We start from the raw sequence: 13,359 nt of genomic DNA on the forward strand, positions 1-13,359 counted from the left end.
TAGGCTGAGTCTTGCAGCCATGTCTTCTTAAATTGGCCATATGATCTGGACACACCTATGTGTCTACCGACACTGGAAGGTTAACTGACAAAGGCATGACACAAAGTGATGCAATCAGTTAGTCAGTGGCTCAATAGGTTAGTTTCTGCAACTTCACCTACATAATTTCCATAGGGAATAATAAAGTATTCTGATTCTGATTCTGAAAAACAATTAACAAAAAGCTAACTACTTTCTACATGGGGTACGTAAATAAGGTAATGCAATATGATATAATTAGAAAGTAACAAATAATGTGGATGGCACTGAAACTGGACTGGTAATCTGGAATGCTGGGCACTTGGTGCCCGACACTGTCTTGGCCAATTAAACGGGGTAAAAAGGTAATACACAATGCCTGAGCTCTTCCTCATCACGGGGGTCTTGAACAACACTGGCCTGATAATGGGATTGTTTTTCAGTGCTGTCTTATAGCCATAATCACTTTCTCTTGCTGAAAACACATTCTTGTTTTTGGCTAACAACTGACTAAGTTTTTGGTAATGGAGGTCCTGTGCGTTTGCTTGAACAGGAACTGTTTAGTCTCACCCCATTTCAACATTTTCTATGGTTTCTTTGAGACTGAAGAAGTCCCTTGGATGAGTGACGAAACGTTTCTCCCACTGAAAACGCTATGTCCAGATGAACAGAATCAACCTTTTGGGATTTACTTACAGTGGCTTGCAAAAGTATTTGGAACTGAACTTTTCCCCTTTTTATCACATTACAGCCACAAACATGAATCAATTTTATCGGAATTCCACGTGAAAGACCAACACAAAGTGGTGAACACGTGAGAAGTGGAACGAAAATCATACATGATTCCAAACATTTTTTACAAATAAATAACTGAAAAGTGGGGTGTGCGTAATTATTCAGCCCCCTGAGTCTTTGTAGAACCACCTTTTGCTGCAATTACAGCTGCTAGTCTTTTAGGGTCTGTCTCTACCAGCTTTGCACATCTACAGACTGAAATCTTTGCTCATTCTTCTTTGCAAAACAGCTACAGCTCAGTCAGATTAGATGGACAGCGTTTGTGAACAGCAGTTTTCAGATCTTGCCACAGATTCTCGATTGGATTTAGATCTGGACTTTGACTGGGCCATCCTAACACATGGATATGTTTTGTTTTAAACCACTCCATTGTTGCCCTGGCTTTATGTTTAGGGTCGTTGTCCTGCTGGAAGGTGAACCTCCGCCCCAGTCTCAACTCTTTTGCAGACTCCAAGAGGTTTTCTTCCAAGATTGCCCTGTATTTGGCTCCATCCATCTTCCCATCAACTCTGACCAGCTTCCCTGTCCCTGCTGAAGAGAAGCACCCCCAGAGCATGATACTGCCACCACCATATTTGACAGTGGGGATGGTGTGTTCAGCGTGTTAGTTTTCCGCCACACAGAGCGTTTTGCATTTTGGCCAAAAAGTACGGTGGCCCTGAGAGGCCAAACGGACTGCAACTTCAGAAAACACTTGCAAAAAGAAAAATGCTGCAAAAAGAAAAACACTTGCAAAAAGAAAAACACTTGCAAAAAGAAAAACGCTGCAAAAAGAAAAATGCTGCAAAAAGAAAAAACACTTGCAAAAAGAAAAATGCTGCAAAAAGAAAAACACTTGCAAAAAGAAAAATGCTGCAAAAAGAAAAACACTTGCAAAAAGAAAAACAGTTGCAAAAAGAAAAATGCTGCAAAAAAAAAAAAAAAACTTGCAAAAAGAAAAACGCTGCAAAAAGAAAAACACTTGCAAAAAGAAAAATGCTGCAAAAACAAAAAACGCTGCAAAAAGAAAAATGTTGCAAAAAGAAAAACGCTGCAAAAAGAAAAATGCTGCAAAAAGAAAAAACACTTGCAAAAAGAAAAACACTTGCAAAAAGAAAAATGCTGCAAAAACAAAAATGCTGCAAAAGGAAAAAACACTTGCAAAAAGAAAAATGCTGCAAAAAGAAAAACACTTGCAAAAAGAAAAGCGCTGCAAAAAGAAAAACACTTGCAAAAAGAAAAGCGCTGCAAAAGCACACACAACACAACGGAAATAGGAAAAAACACAACGGAAATGTTTCTGGGGAGACAATAACCAGACGGACCAGTTGACCAAAACATGCTAACAAGTGCACTGGGACTGGCACTTCAACAAAGTGGAAGCAGAGCGGCCAAAGAGTGAACTTTCAAAAGTAAGTTCTGAATATTATGTCACTTATTTATGTGCAAATGTTTAATAACGAGGAACATTAAAACATTACTGTTGGCCACATGCCGGCAAAGTTATGTGACATTAGCGATGTTTGTACTTTCAGCGTTTACTTTGTTTTAAAGTCTTTACTTTATACGCCGTTCGATAGTCGACCTTAATCTTACAGAGAATGTGATGATTTTATGGATAATTAAAGTCAGTCATATATCCACAAACACAACAAGCAGAAAGTCTGTGATGCTGCTCGGTTTGCAGTCCTGAATATCACGGCACAAGCAGGATTCACTGCACTGTTAATGTTAGCTCTGTTATATTGCTGCCTCTGTTCGGTGGTGTTGAGCCAAACGGACTTTAACGTGTGTTTGAACGAGCTGACGGTTCACTCATTGTAGCGACTTCCACAGTCGCTAGAGGCCGGGGATGGAGCCCGCCTATTTGCCTGACGCGCTGTCAACTTTAGCAATAATGCGAGAGGTGGAATTGTTTGCTTGTTTATTAAAGTGTTTACAGAGTAATGTCATCTCGAGATTTGGACTCTTACAACGTCACAGGCTCTAATGTAACAAGACGAAACATGTTGTGCAGCGGTCAACAAAAACTACGGCTACCCAGCCCTCCTCTCTGTCAAAATCAAAGCCAGTGAATGACAGACTGACAACGCCCTCTTAATGTCACCGCTAGCACCCACGTGACTCCCATTACACATCACCATAGCAACCAAACAAATGAAAACCCAGTGATCATCAAAAAATTCAATATATTTAATTATGGTTCCTACACTCATTAAGCTGAAAGAAAGATGCTTTAATCACAGCAGTCACACATGTGTCCACTGTACCATCTGGGAACTCTTCTTGTTTAGCACTCGTAATAACACTAAATCCTTCTGTTTGTAGCAGTTTATACACCTGAGACTGTCACCTGTCTGTCTGTCCTGCACTCTCTCTCTGTTTCTTTCTCTCTGATTGTGGAATAAAAGTATGAACATGTATTTATAAGTTACACTTGTGTTTGAATCCTGCAGCTTATCACACATTTGATTTCCATGTGTGACGACTGCAAGTGTCCAGACTGAGGACAGACTGAGGGACCCACTGCTGCACATCATCTGTGAGGCTTTACACCCCTGATGATCCAGCAGGACAAACTCAGCAGTGTGTGAGGAAGAGGAGGAGGAAGAGCCAGCAGCAGCTGACAGATGGAGAGAATAGACAGACTGTTCCCTGTTTGTGAAGGACTGCTAGGAAAGTTTAAAATCACTAATTGTCTGTCCTGAATCAGTCTTATTAGGTAATGTTCAAATAATGTTATCATCCCAGTGTTTTCAGTGTGGGAGAAAGTACTCAGGGCCTTCAAGTTACACACTATGAAAGGCAGAAACAAGTTTAATATTCAGAAACCTAAAGTATGTATCAGCAGCAGAATGGACCTAAAAATAAATGTTTGTTTCAGTTCTATGAAGCTTTGAGTATTTTTGATTAGTAGCACTGCTGTGTTTGTTGCATCATATTGCTGTAATTGTTTATATGCTTTATATATTCTGAGGTAAGTTGATCTATAGTGTTACATCATATTCTATAAGGATGTTATGTGTTTGTAGACTTTCTGCCCAGTTTGACCCATTTAGCAGAAGTCAGCCTGTTTAAGGCTCTGATATCTATTCTGTATGACTTGAAGCAGTTATGACATGGTCTGATTTTCTCACCCAATAAAGGAATATTTCATATACAGTGGGGCAAAAAAGTATTTAGTCAGCCACCGATTGTGCAAGTTCCCCCACTTAAAATGATGACAGAGGTCAGTAATTTGCACCAGAGGTACACTTCAACTGTGAGAGACAGAATGTGAAAAAAAAATCCATGAATTCACATGGTAGGATTTGTAAAGAATTTATTCGTAAATCAGGGTGGAAAATAAGTATTTGGTCACCTCAAACAAGGAAAATCCCTGGCTCTCACAGACCTGTAACGTCTTCTGTAAGAAGCTTTTCTGTCCCCCACTCGTTACCTGTATGAATGACACCTGTTTGACCTCATCATCTGTATAAAAGACACCTGTCCACAGCCTCAACCAGTCAGACTCCAAACTCCGCCATGGCCAAGACCAAAGAGCTTTCGAAGGACACCAGGAAAAGAATTGTAGACCTGCACCAGACTGGGAAGAGTGAATCTACAATAGGCAAGCAGCTTGGTGTGAAAAAATCAACTGTGGGAGCAATCATCAGAATATGGAAGACATACAAGACCACTGATAATCTCCCTCGATCTGGGGCTCCACGCAAGATCTCATCCCGTGGGGTCAAAATGATCATGAGAACGGTGAGCAAAGATCCCAGAACCACACGGGGGGACCTGGTGAATGACCTGCAGAGAGCTGGGACCAAAGTAACAAAGGTCACCATCAGTAACACACTACAACGGCAGGGAATCAAATCCCGCAGTGCCAGACGTGTTCCGCTGCTGAAGCCAGTGCATGTCCAGGCCCGTCTGAAGTTTGCCAGAGAGCACATGGATGATACAGCAGAGGATTGGGAGAATGTCATGTGGTCAGATGAAACCAAAGTAGAACTTTTTGGTATAAACTCAACTCGTCGTGTTTGGAGGAAGAAGAATACTGAGTTGCATCCCAAGAACACCATACCTACTGTGAAGCATGGGGGTGGAAACATCATGCTATGGGGCTGTTTTTCTGCCAAGGGGACAGGACGACTGATCCGTGTTAAGGACAGAATGAATGGGGCCAAGTATCGTGAGATTTTGAGCCAAAACCTCCTTCCATCAGTGAGAACTTTGAAGATGAAACGAGGCTGGGTCTTCCAACATGACAATGATCCAAAACACACCGCCCGGGCAACAAAGGAGTGGCTCTGTAAGAAGCATTTGAAAGTCCTGGAGTGGCCTAGCCAGTCTCCAGACCTCAACCCCATAGAAAATCTGTGGCGGGAGTTGAAAGTCCGTGTTGCTCGGCGACAGCCCCAAAACATCACTGCTCTTGAGAAGATCTGCATGGAGGAATGGGCCAAAATACCAGCTACTGTGTGTGCAAACCTGGTAAAGACCTATAGTAAACGTTTGACCTCTGTTATTGCCAACAAAGGTTATGTTACAAAGTATTGAGTTGTATTTTTGTTATTGACTAAATACTTATTTTCCACCCTGATTTACGAATAAATTCTTTACAAATCCTACCATGTGAATTCATGGATTTTTTTTTCACATTCTGTCTCTCACAGTTGAAGTGTACCTCTGGTGCAAATTACTGACCTCTGTCATCATTTTAAGTGGGGGAACTTGCACAATCAGTGGCTGACTAAATACTTTTTTGCCCCACTGTATCAGTCTACTCTTCATTCTATCAGAAACAGTTATCACAGCTCGTACATTTGCTTCTTCCACACATATATGTAAGCATTGAGCCAAATTTAGTAATGCCAACATATTAAAAGAACAATATTTGTCTCTTATATATAATACATCTATATATACACTGTCACAGATACTTGTCTTTAAGTGAAGATTTAAGGTGATAGGAAATATAAATAAATGCAACTTGAATCTTTACTGAAGCTCAGTGTTTGACACAGAGTTCATGTTCACTGCTGTAATAACTTATAATGATTAATATAATAACTATAATATTGGCCATCTCATATTTACACTGACTTTAGTCTCATGAACAACATTAACTTATTGTTATTTACTAGCTAATCTTAAATGACTGTTCAGTACAGAAATGAAGCCCAACAATCATGTTTTACAGTCCTGTGGTCTCAGCCTCAGATACTTATCAAATCACACAGAGCTCGTGTAGAAACAAATGTACAAAATATGTTCTCCTTCATTTCTGTCAAACAAAGCTGTATGAAACGTTTCCAGCTGTTAGTATCGTGGTTGCTAGGCAACCTGGGCAGCGCGACGGAGGCTAGACCGCCCCATTTCAGACCCTGAATTGGGAAACAGTCCCTGAAATGCTGTATCCCAATTCAGGGTCTGCAGCCTTAAAGTACGCAGCCTCAACGGTCCTCAAGGGCCGCGTACTCAAAGATCGCTGCGGCCGGAAGTGTGAGGCTTGTGAAATGGGACGGTCTAGCCTCCGTTGCGCTTCCCAGGTTGCCTAGCAACCATGATAGCGGGAAACGTGTGGTTGACAGAAATGAAGGAGAACATATTTTGTACATTTGTTTGTTTGTTTCTACACGAGCTCTGTGTGATTTGATAAGTATCTGAGGCTGAGACCACAGGACTGTAAAACATGATTGTTGGGCTTCATTTCTGTACTGAACAGTTATTTAAGATTAGTTAGTAAATAACAAATAGTTAATGTTGTTCATGAGACTAAAGTCAGTGTAAATATGAGATGGCCAATATTATAGTTATTATATTAATCATTATAAGTTATTACAGCAGTGAGCTTGAATTCTCAAATCAAATCACTTCTATTGTCACATCACATGTGCAGGTACACTGGTACAGCACATGTGAGTGAACTCTGTGTCAAACACTGAGCTTCAGTAAAGATTCAAGTTGCATTTATTTATATTTCCTATCACCTTAAATCTTCACTTAAAGACAAGTATCTGTGACAGTGTATATATAGATGTATTATATATAAGAGACAAATATTGTTCTTTTAATATGTTGGCATTACTAAATTTGGCTCAATGCTTACATATATGTGTGGAAGAAGCAAATGTACGAGCTGTGATAACTGTTTCTGATAGAATGAAGAGTAGACTGATATATGAAATATTCCTTTATTGGGTGAGAAAATCAGACCATGTCATAACTGCTTTAAGTCACACAGAATAGATATCAGAGCCTTAAACAGGCTGACTTCTGTTAAATGGGTCAAACTGGGCAGAAAGTCTACAAACACATAACATCCTTATAGAATATGATGTAACACTATAGATCAACTTACCTCAGAATATATAAAGCATATAAACAATTACAGCGATATGATGCAACAAACACAGCAGTGCTACTAATCAAAAAATACTCAAAGCTTCATAGAACTGAAACAAACATTTATTTTTAGCTCCATTCAGCTGCTGATACATACTTTAGGTTTCTGAATATTAAACTTGTTTCTGCCTTTCATAGTGTGTAACTTGAAGGCCCTGAGTACTTTCTCCCACACTGAAAACACTGGGATGATAACATTATTTGAACATTACCTAATAAGACTGATTCAGGACAGACAATTAGTGATTTTAAACTTTCCTAGCAGTCCTTCACAAACAGGGAACAGTCTGTCTATTCTCTCCATCTGTCAGCTGCTGCTGGCTCTTCCTCCTCCTCTTCCTCACACACTGCTGAGTTTGTCCTGCTGGATCATCAGGGGTGTAAAGCCTCACAGATGATGTGCAGCAGTGGGTCCCTCAGTCTGTCCTCACTCTGGACACTTGCAGTCGTCACACATGGAAATCAAATGTGTGATAAGCTGCAGGATTCAAACACAAGTGTAACTTATAAATACATGTTCATACTTTTATTCCACAATTAGAGAGAAAGAAACAGAGAGAGAGTGCAGGACAGACAGACAGGTGACAGTCTCAGGTGTATACACTGCTACAAACAGAAGGATTTAGTGTTATTACGAGTGCTAAACAAGAAGAGTTCCCAGATGGTACAGTGGACACATGTGTGACTGCTGTGATTAAAGCATCTTTCTTTCAGCTTAATGAGTGTAGGAACCATAATTAAATGTATTGAATTTTTTGATGATCACTGGGTTTTCATTTGTTTGGTTGCTATGGTGATGTGTAATGGGAGTCACGTGGGTGCTAGCGGTGACATTAAGAGGGCGTTGTCGGTCTGTCATTCACTGGCTTTGATTTTGACAGAGAGGAGGGCTGGGTAGCCGTAGTTTTTGTTGACCGCTGCACAACATGTTTCGTCTTGTTACATTAGAGCCTGTGACGTTGTAAGAGTCCAAATCTCGAGATGACATTACTCTGTAAACACTTTAATAAACAAGCAAACAATTCCACCTCTCGCATTATTGCTAAAGTTGACAGCGCGTCAGGCAAATAGGCGGGCTCCATCCCCGGCCTCTAGCGACTGTGGAAGTCGCTACAATGAGTGAACCGTCAGCTCGTTCAAACACACGTTAAAGTCCGTTTGGCTCAACACCACCGAACAGAGGCAGCAATATAACAGAGCTAACATTAACAGTGCAGTGAATCCTGCTTGTGCCGTGATATTCAGGACTGCAAACCGAGCAGCATCACAGACTTTCTGCTTGTTGTGTTTGTGGATATATGACTGACTTTAATTATCCATAAAATCATCACATTCTCTGTAAGATTAAGGTCGACTATCGAACGGCGTATAAAGTAAAGACTTTAAAACAAAGTAAACGCTGAAAGTACAAACATCGCTAATGTCACATAACTTTGCCGGCATGTGGCCAACAGTAATGTTTTAATGTTCCTCGTTATTAAACATTTGCACATAAATAAGTGACATAATATTCAGAACTTACTTTTGAAAGTTCACTCTTTGGCCGCTCTGCTTCCACTTTGTTGAAGTGCCAGTCCCAGTGCACTTGTTAGCATGTTTTGGTCAACTGGTCCGTCTGGTTATTGTCTCCCCAGAAACATTTCCGTTGTGTTTTTTCCTATTTCCGTTGTGTTGTGTGTGCTTTTGCAGCGCTTTTCTTTTTGCAGCGCTTTTCTTTTTGCAAGTGTTTTTTCTTTTTGCAGCATTTTTCTTTTTGCAAGTGTTTTTCTTTTTGCAGCATTTTTCTTTTTGCAAGTGTTTTTTGTTTTTGCAGCATTTTTCTTTTTGCAAGTGTTTTTTGTTTTTGTAGCATTTTTCTTTTTGCAAGTGTTTTTTGTTTTTGCAGCGTTTTTCTTTTTGCAAGTGTTTTTTGTTTTTGCAGCATTTTTCTTTTTGCAAGTGTTTTCTGAAGTTGCAGTCCGTTTGGCCTCTCAGGGCCACCGTAAAAAAGTTCCATTTTGGTCTCATCTGACCAGAGCAGCTTCTTCCACATGTTTGCTGTGTCCCCCACATGGCTTGTGGCAAACTGCAAACGGGACTTCTTATGGTTTTCTGTTAACAATGGCTTTCTTCTTGCCACTCTTCCATAAAGGCCAACTTTGTGCAGTGCACGACTAATAGTTGTCCTATGGACAGATTCCCCCACCTGAGCTGTAGATCTCTGCAGCTCGTCAAGAGTCACCATGGGCCTCTTGGCTGCATTTCTGATCAGCCCTCTCCTTGTTCGGCCTGTGAGTTTAGGTGGACGGCCTTGTCTTGGTAGGTTTACAGTTGTGCCATACTCCTTCCATTTCTGAATGATCGCTTGAACAGTGCTCCGTGGGATGTTCAAGACTTGGGAAATCTTTTTGTAGCCTAAGCCTGCTTTAAATTTCTCAGTAACGTTATCCCTGACCTGTCTGGTGTGTTCTTTGGACTTCATGGTGTTGTTGCTCCCAATATTCTCTTAAACAACCTCTGAGGCCGTCACAGAGCAGCTGTATTTGTACTGACATTAGATTACACACAGGTGCACTCTATTTAGTCATTAGCACTCATCAGGCAATGTCTATGGGCAACTGACTGCACTCAGACCAAAGGGGGCTGAATAATTACGCACACCCCACTTTGCAGTTATTTATTTGTAAAAAATGTTTGGAATCATGTATGATTTTCGTTCCACTTCTCACGTGTGCACCACTTTGTGTTGGTCTTTCACGTGGAATTCCAATAAAATTGATTCATGTTTGTGGCTGTAATGTGACAAAATGTGGAAAAGTTTAAGGGGGCCGAATACTTTTGCAAGCCATCGTACCTGGATTATTGCATTAAGATTGTCCATTTCTTAATTTAGTCTAAAGTTGAGGTCTCCCTCAAGAACAAGAGAGCAACCTAGATATTCAGAGTCTACAGTAAAAGAAAAAGCGTGGAAGACCAAGATATTGTCAACATTTGGGCCCTAAACACTTACAATACGTATCTTTGTATAGATAATTTCATGATTAGAAATTTTCTCTCTGGATCTATAACTCTGTTGAGTACTGTGAAATTAACACTTTTATGTATTAAAATTACTATTCCCCTAAAGATATAGCAGGCTGAGAACACATTAGGAAACACAAGTGTTTTAAATTCATCTGTAGCTGTGACAGGTCTGCCTGTAGGTTTTTTTTTTTGGTTGTTTTTTTAAAATATATTTAACCTCTTATCCTTAACCTCTGGCTCCAACAGATTCCATGTGACAAACCTTAGTGTGCCCATAGCTAATGTGTAGCTAATGTTGCTCACTGTGTGTGATGCTTAAATGAATGAGAATAAAAGACATACATCACTCAAGGAAAAAAAAAGTGTAGCGAGAGGTTCCACAAGGGTGCAATATGTAAATGAGAGTGGTTTTTGTTGTTGCCTGATTATGTGTGTCCATAGTAACTTATATGAGCAAGTATGTGTGTGCTTTCTGCTGTTATTATGGCCACTACGCTAGATACATGCACTTCTTAATCAGAGTTTAGATACTGCTGATTGGCAGTCTCAAATTCCTGGATATCTTTTTATATCCTTTTTCTGTTTTGTAAAGTTCATTTATCTTCTCCTAGAGATCCTTTAATAATTCTTTTGCTTTCATCATGCCCCCAAGCCCAGAAACTCACTAACGTTTTATAGACATACACTTATTACAAGCAAACAGATCACAGGGGAGGATAGCTACCTTTAGTAGTCATTTAAACCTGTGTGTCAACATGTGTGTGTTATCATGCCAAACGTTTCAGGTTATGTATGATTTTGATTGTTTTCTGTTGTCATTATGATTTATGTTTTTCATATTGTTAAACATCCTGCAAAACAACGTGACAAAACAAAACAAACAACCTGATTTAATTTCTCTAAATCTGAAAGTGGCTATGCAGCGACATTCCCCATCCAAAAATACAGTGGTGTGAAAAAATGTTTGCCACCTTCCTGTTTTTCTGTATGTTTGTCACACTTAAATGTTTCTGATAATTATAAAAATGTAAATATTACACAAAGATAACGCAAGTAAACACAAAATGCAGTTTCTAAATGAAGGTATTTATTATTAAGGGGAAAAAATCCAAAATTATATGGCCCTGTGTGAAAAAGTGATTGTCCCTAAATCTAATAACTTTTTGGACCACCCTTAGCAGCAAACAGCTGCAATCATGTGCAATAACTGGCACTGGGTCTTTTACAGCTGTGGAGAAATTTTGGTACATCTTTGTAGATTTGTTGTAATTCAACCACCTTGGAGGGTTTTTGAACATGACCTGCTGAGAAGCTGTGGCCATGCCACAGCATCTTGTCCTGATGCAGAAAGTGAGCTTCAGCTTAAGATCACGAATAGATGGCTGGAAAATCTCCTTCAGGATGTTTTGGTAGACAGCAGAATCCAGGCTTGAATTTACCAGAGGAAGTCTTCCAGGTCATGAGGCATTAGAAAAGCTCCAGACCATCACACGTTGTCGATGTGCTCTTGGAGTAAAATTGGTATTTTGAGGTTTTGTTCCCTGCACCTTCAGGTCAGGATATGGGGCTTGACTGTCCTCTGCACTTATGTGCCGAATGGCGACACTTATGTGCCGAAAAGCTGTGAGAGCAAATACAGGAATATCAGGTATTAGAATTGGAGGAAGAGACCTAATTTATTTATTTGCAGATGATATAATATTCTTATGACTAATTTGAAAGATAGCATCCCTAATCTCTAAATCAAAATTAATGTTTCTTAATGAGGAAGAAAGAAGAAGGCCCGTTGTGGCCAACCTGTTTAAAACAACTATGGTAGGCTTTAAATACTTCAGGCATCAGGATCACCCCAAACCTCAAGGACATAACCTCAATTAATTATGACCCCCTTGTAGAAGAAGTCACAGAAACGCTAAACTGATGGTTAAATCTAACCAAAATGTTTATGTTATTTCCAAACACTTCCAAATCATTTTCTGACAGTTTAAACAAACTATTTAACCAATTTATTTGGAGTAATAGGAAGGCAAGGCTCCACCTAAAGCTACTTTGTCTGCCCTATGAAAGAAGTCTCCAAGTCCCCCACCTCAGACGGTATTATACGGCTGCCAAACTAACATCAGCCACCCATTATTTTTGCCCAACAACACCTCCAGCCTGGGTCGACATTGAGCAAGAATTTGTTCCAGATCTTCCCTTAAACACTTTTCTATATTCTTCAGACACCGAGATATTAAAAAAGAATACAACAAACCCATTTTTGAAAAACTACAATTATAATTTGGCATGCAACACATAAAAATGTGGGCGATCCTCCAACGCTTTCGCAATTCACTCCTATTTGGGGTAATGAAAAGTTTACTCCTGGTAAAAGTGATGGAGGATTTAAAATGTGGAAAATTGAAGGGATTCAAAAAGTTAAAGATCTATATGCAGACAGCATGTTGCTCACTTTTGGTCAGTTATGTAAAAAATATTTAATACCCCCAAAAGCACTTCCTTAAATACTTACACACATAGCAGACAGGTCTGGCTCAGATTGGCACTCGGCACTGCTGGCTGACTTCCGGCATGATAAGACGTATGTCATCCAGATATGGGCCAGGCCTGTCTATGTAATGACATGCCATATCTGGCTTGATTGTGGTTTGGTTTATGTGGCCCAGGCCCATAGAAGACAGGTGTGGCCCGGATCCGACATCAAGCTGGCACTTCTGACTGACTGGTGTCACGGCAGGGTGTATGTCAACCAGATGTGAGGAAGCACTCAGTTTAGAGAAAGTGTGTGATTGGGTGAATGTGGCATGTTGTATAGAGCACTTTGAGTAATCTGGGAGACTCGAAAAGCACTATATAACAATCAGTCCATTTACTGTGCAAACAGAGTTTTGTCATGTTACTTTTGCACTATTATGTTCTGGCACATGTTGTTATTACATGGCTTGATTGAGGTACACATTAGGCTGACATCTGGGGCCAGAGCTGAAACTGTTCTGGGCCAGCACAGGGCCAGCAGTGTGTCTACAACTGGCGTTGTGCTGGCCCATGTCTGGGCCACATCTGCCAAACCTGATTTGGGCCACCAAAGGGCCGTCATGTGGGCCTTGTGTAAGCAGATTGTGTGGGTCAGATACCAACTTTACTATGTGGGTACAATTGAAAAATTAT

This window comes from Neolamprologus brichardi, chromosome 6 (assembly GCF_056152115.1).
Source record: "Neolamprologus brichardi isolate AB-2024 chromosome 6, ASM5615211v1, whole genome shotgun sequence".
NCBI lineage: Eukaryota > Metazoa > Chordata > Actinopteri > Cichliformes > Cichlidae > Neolamprologus > Neolamprologus brichardi.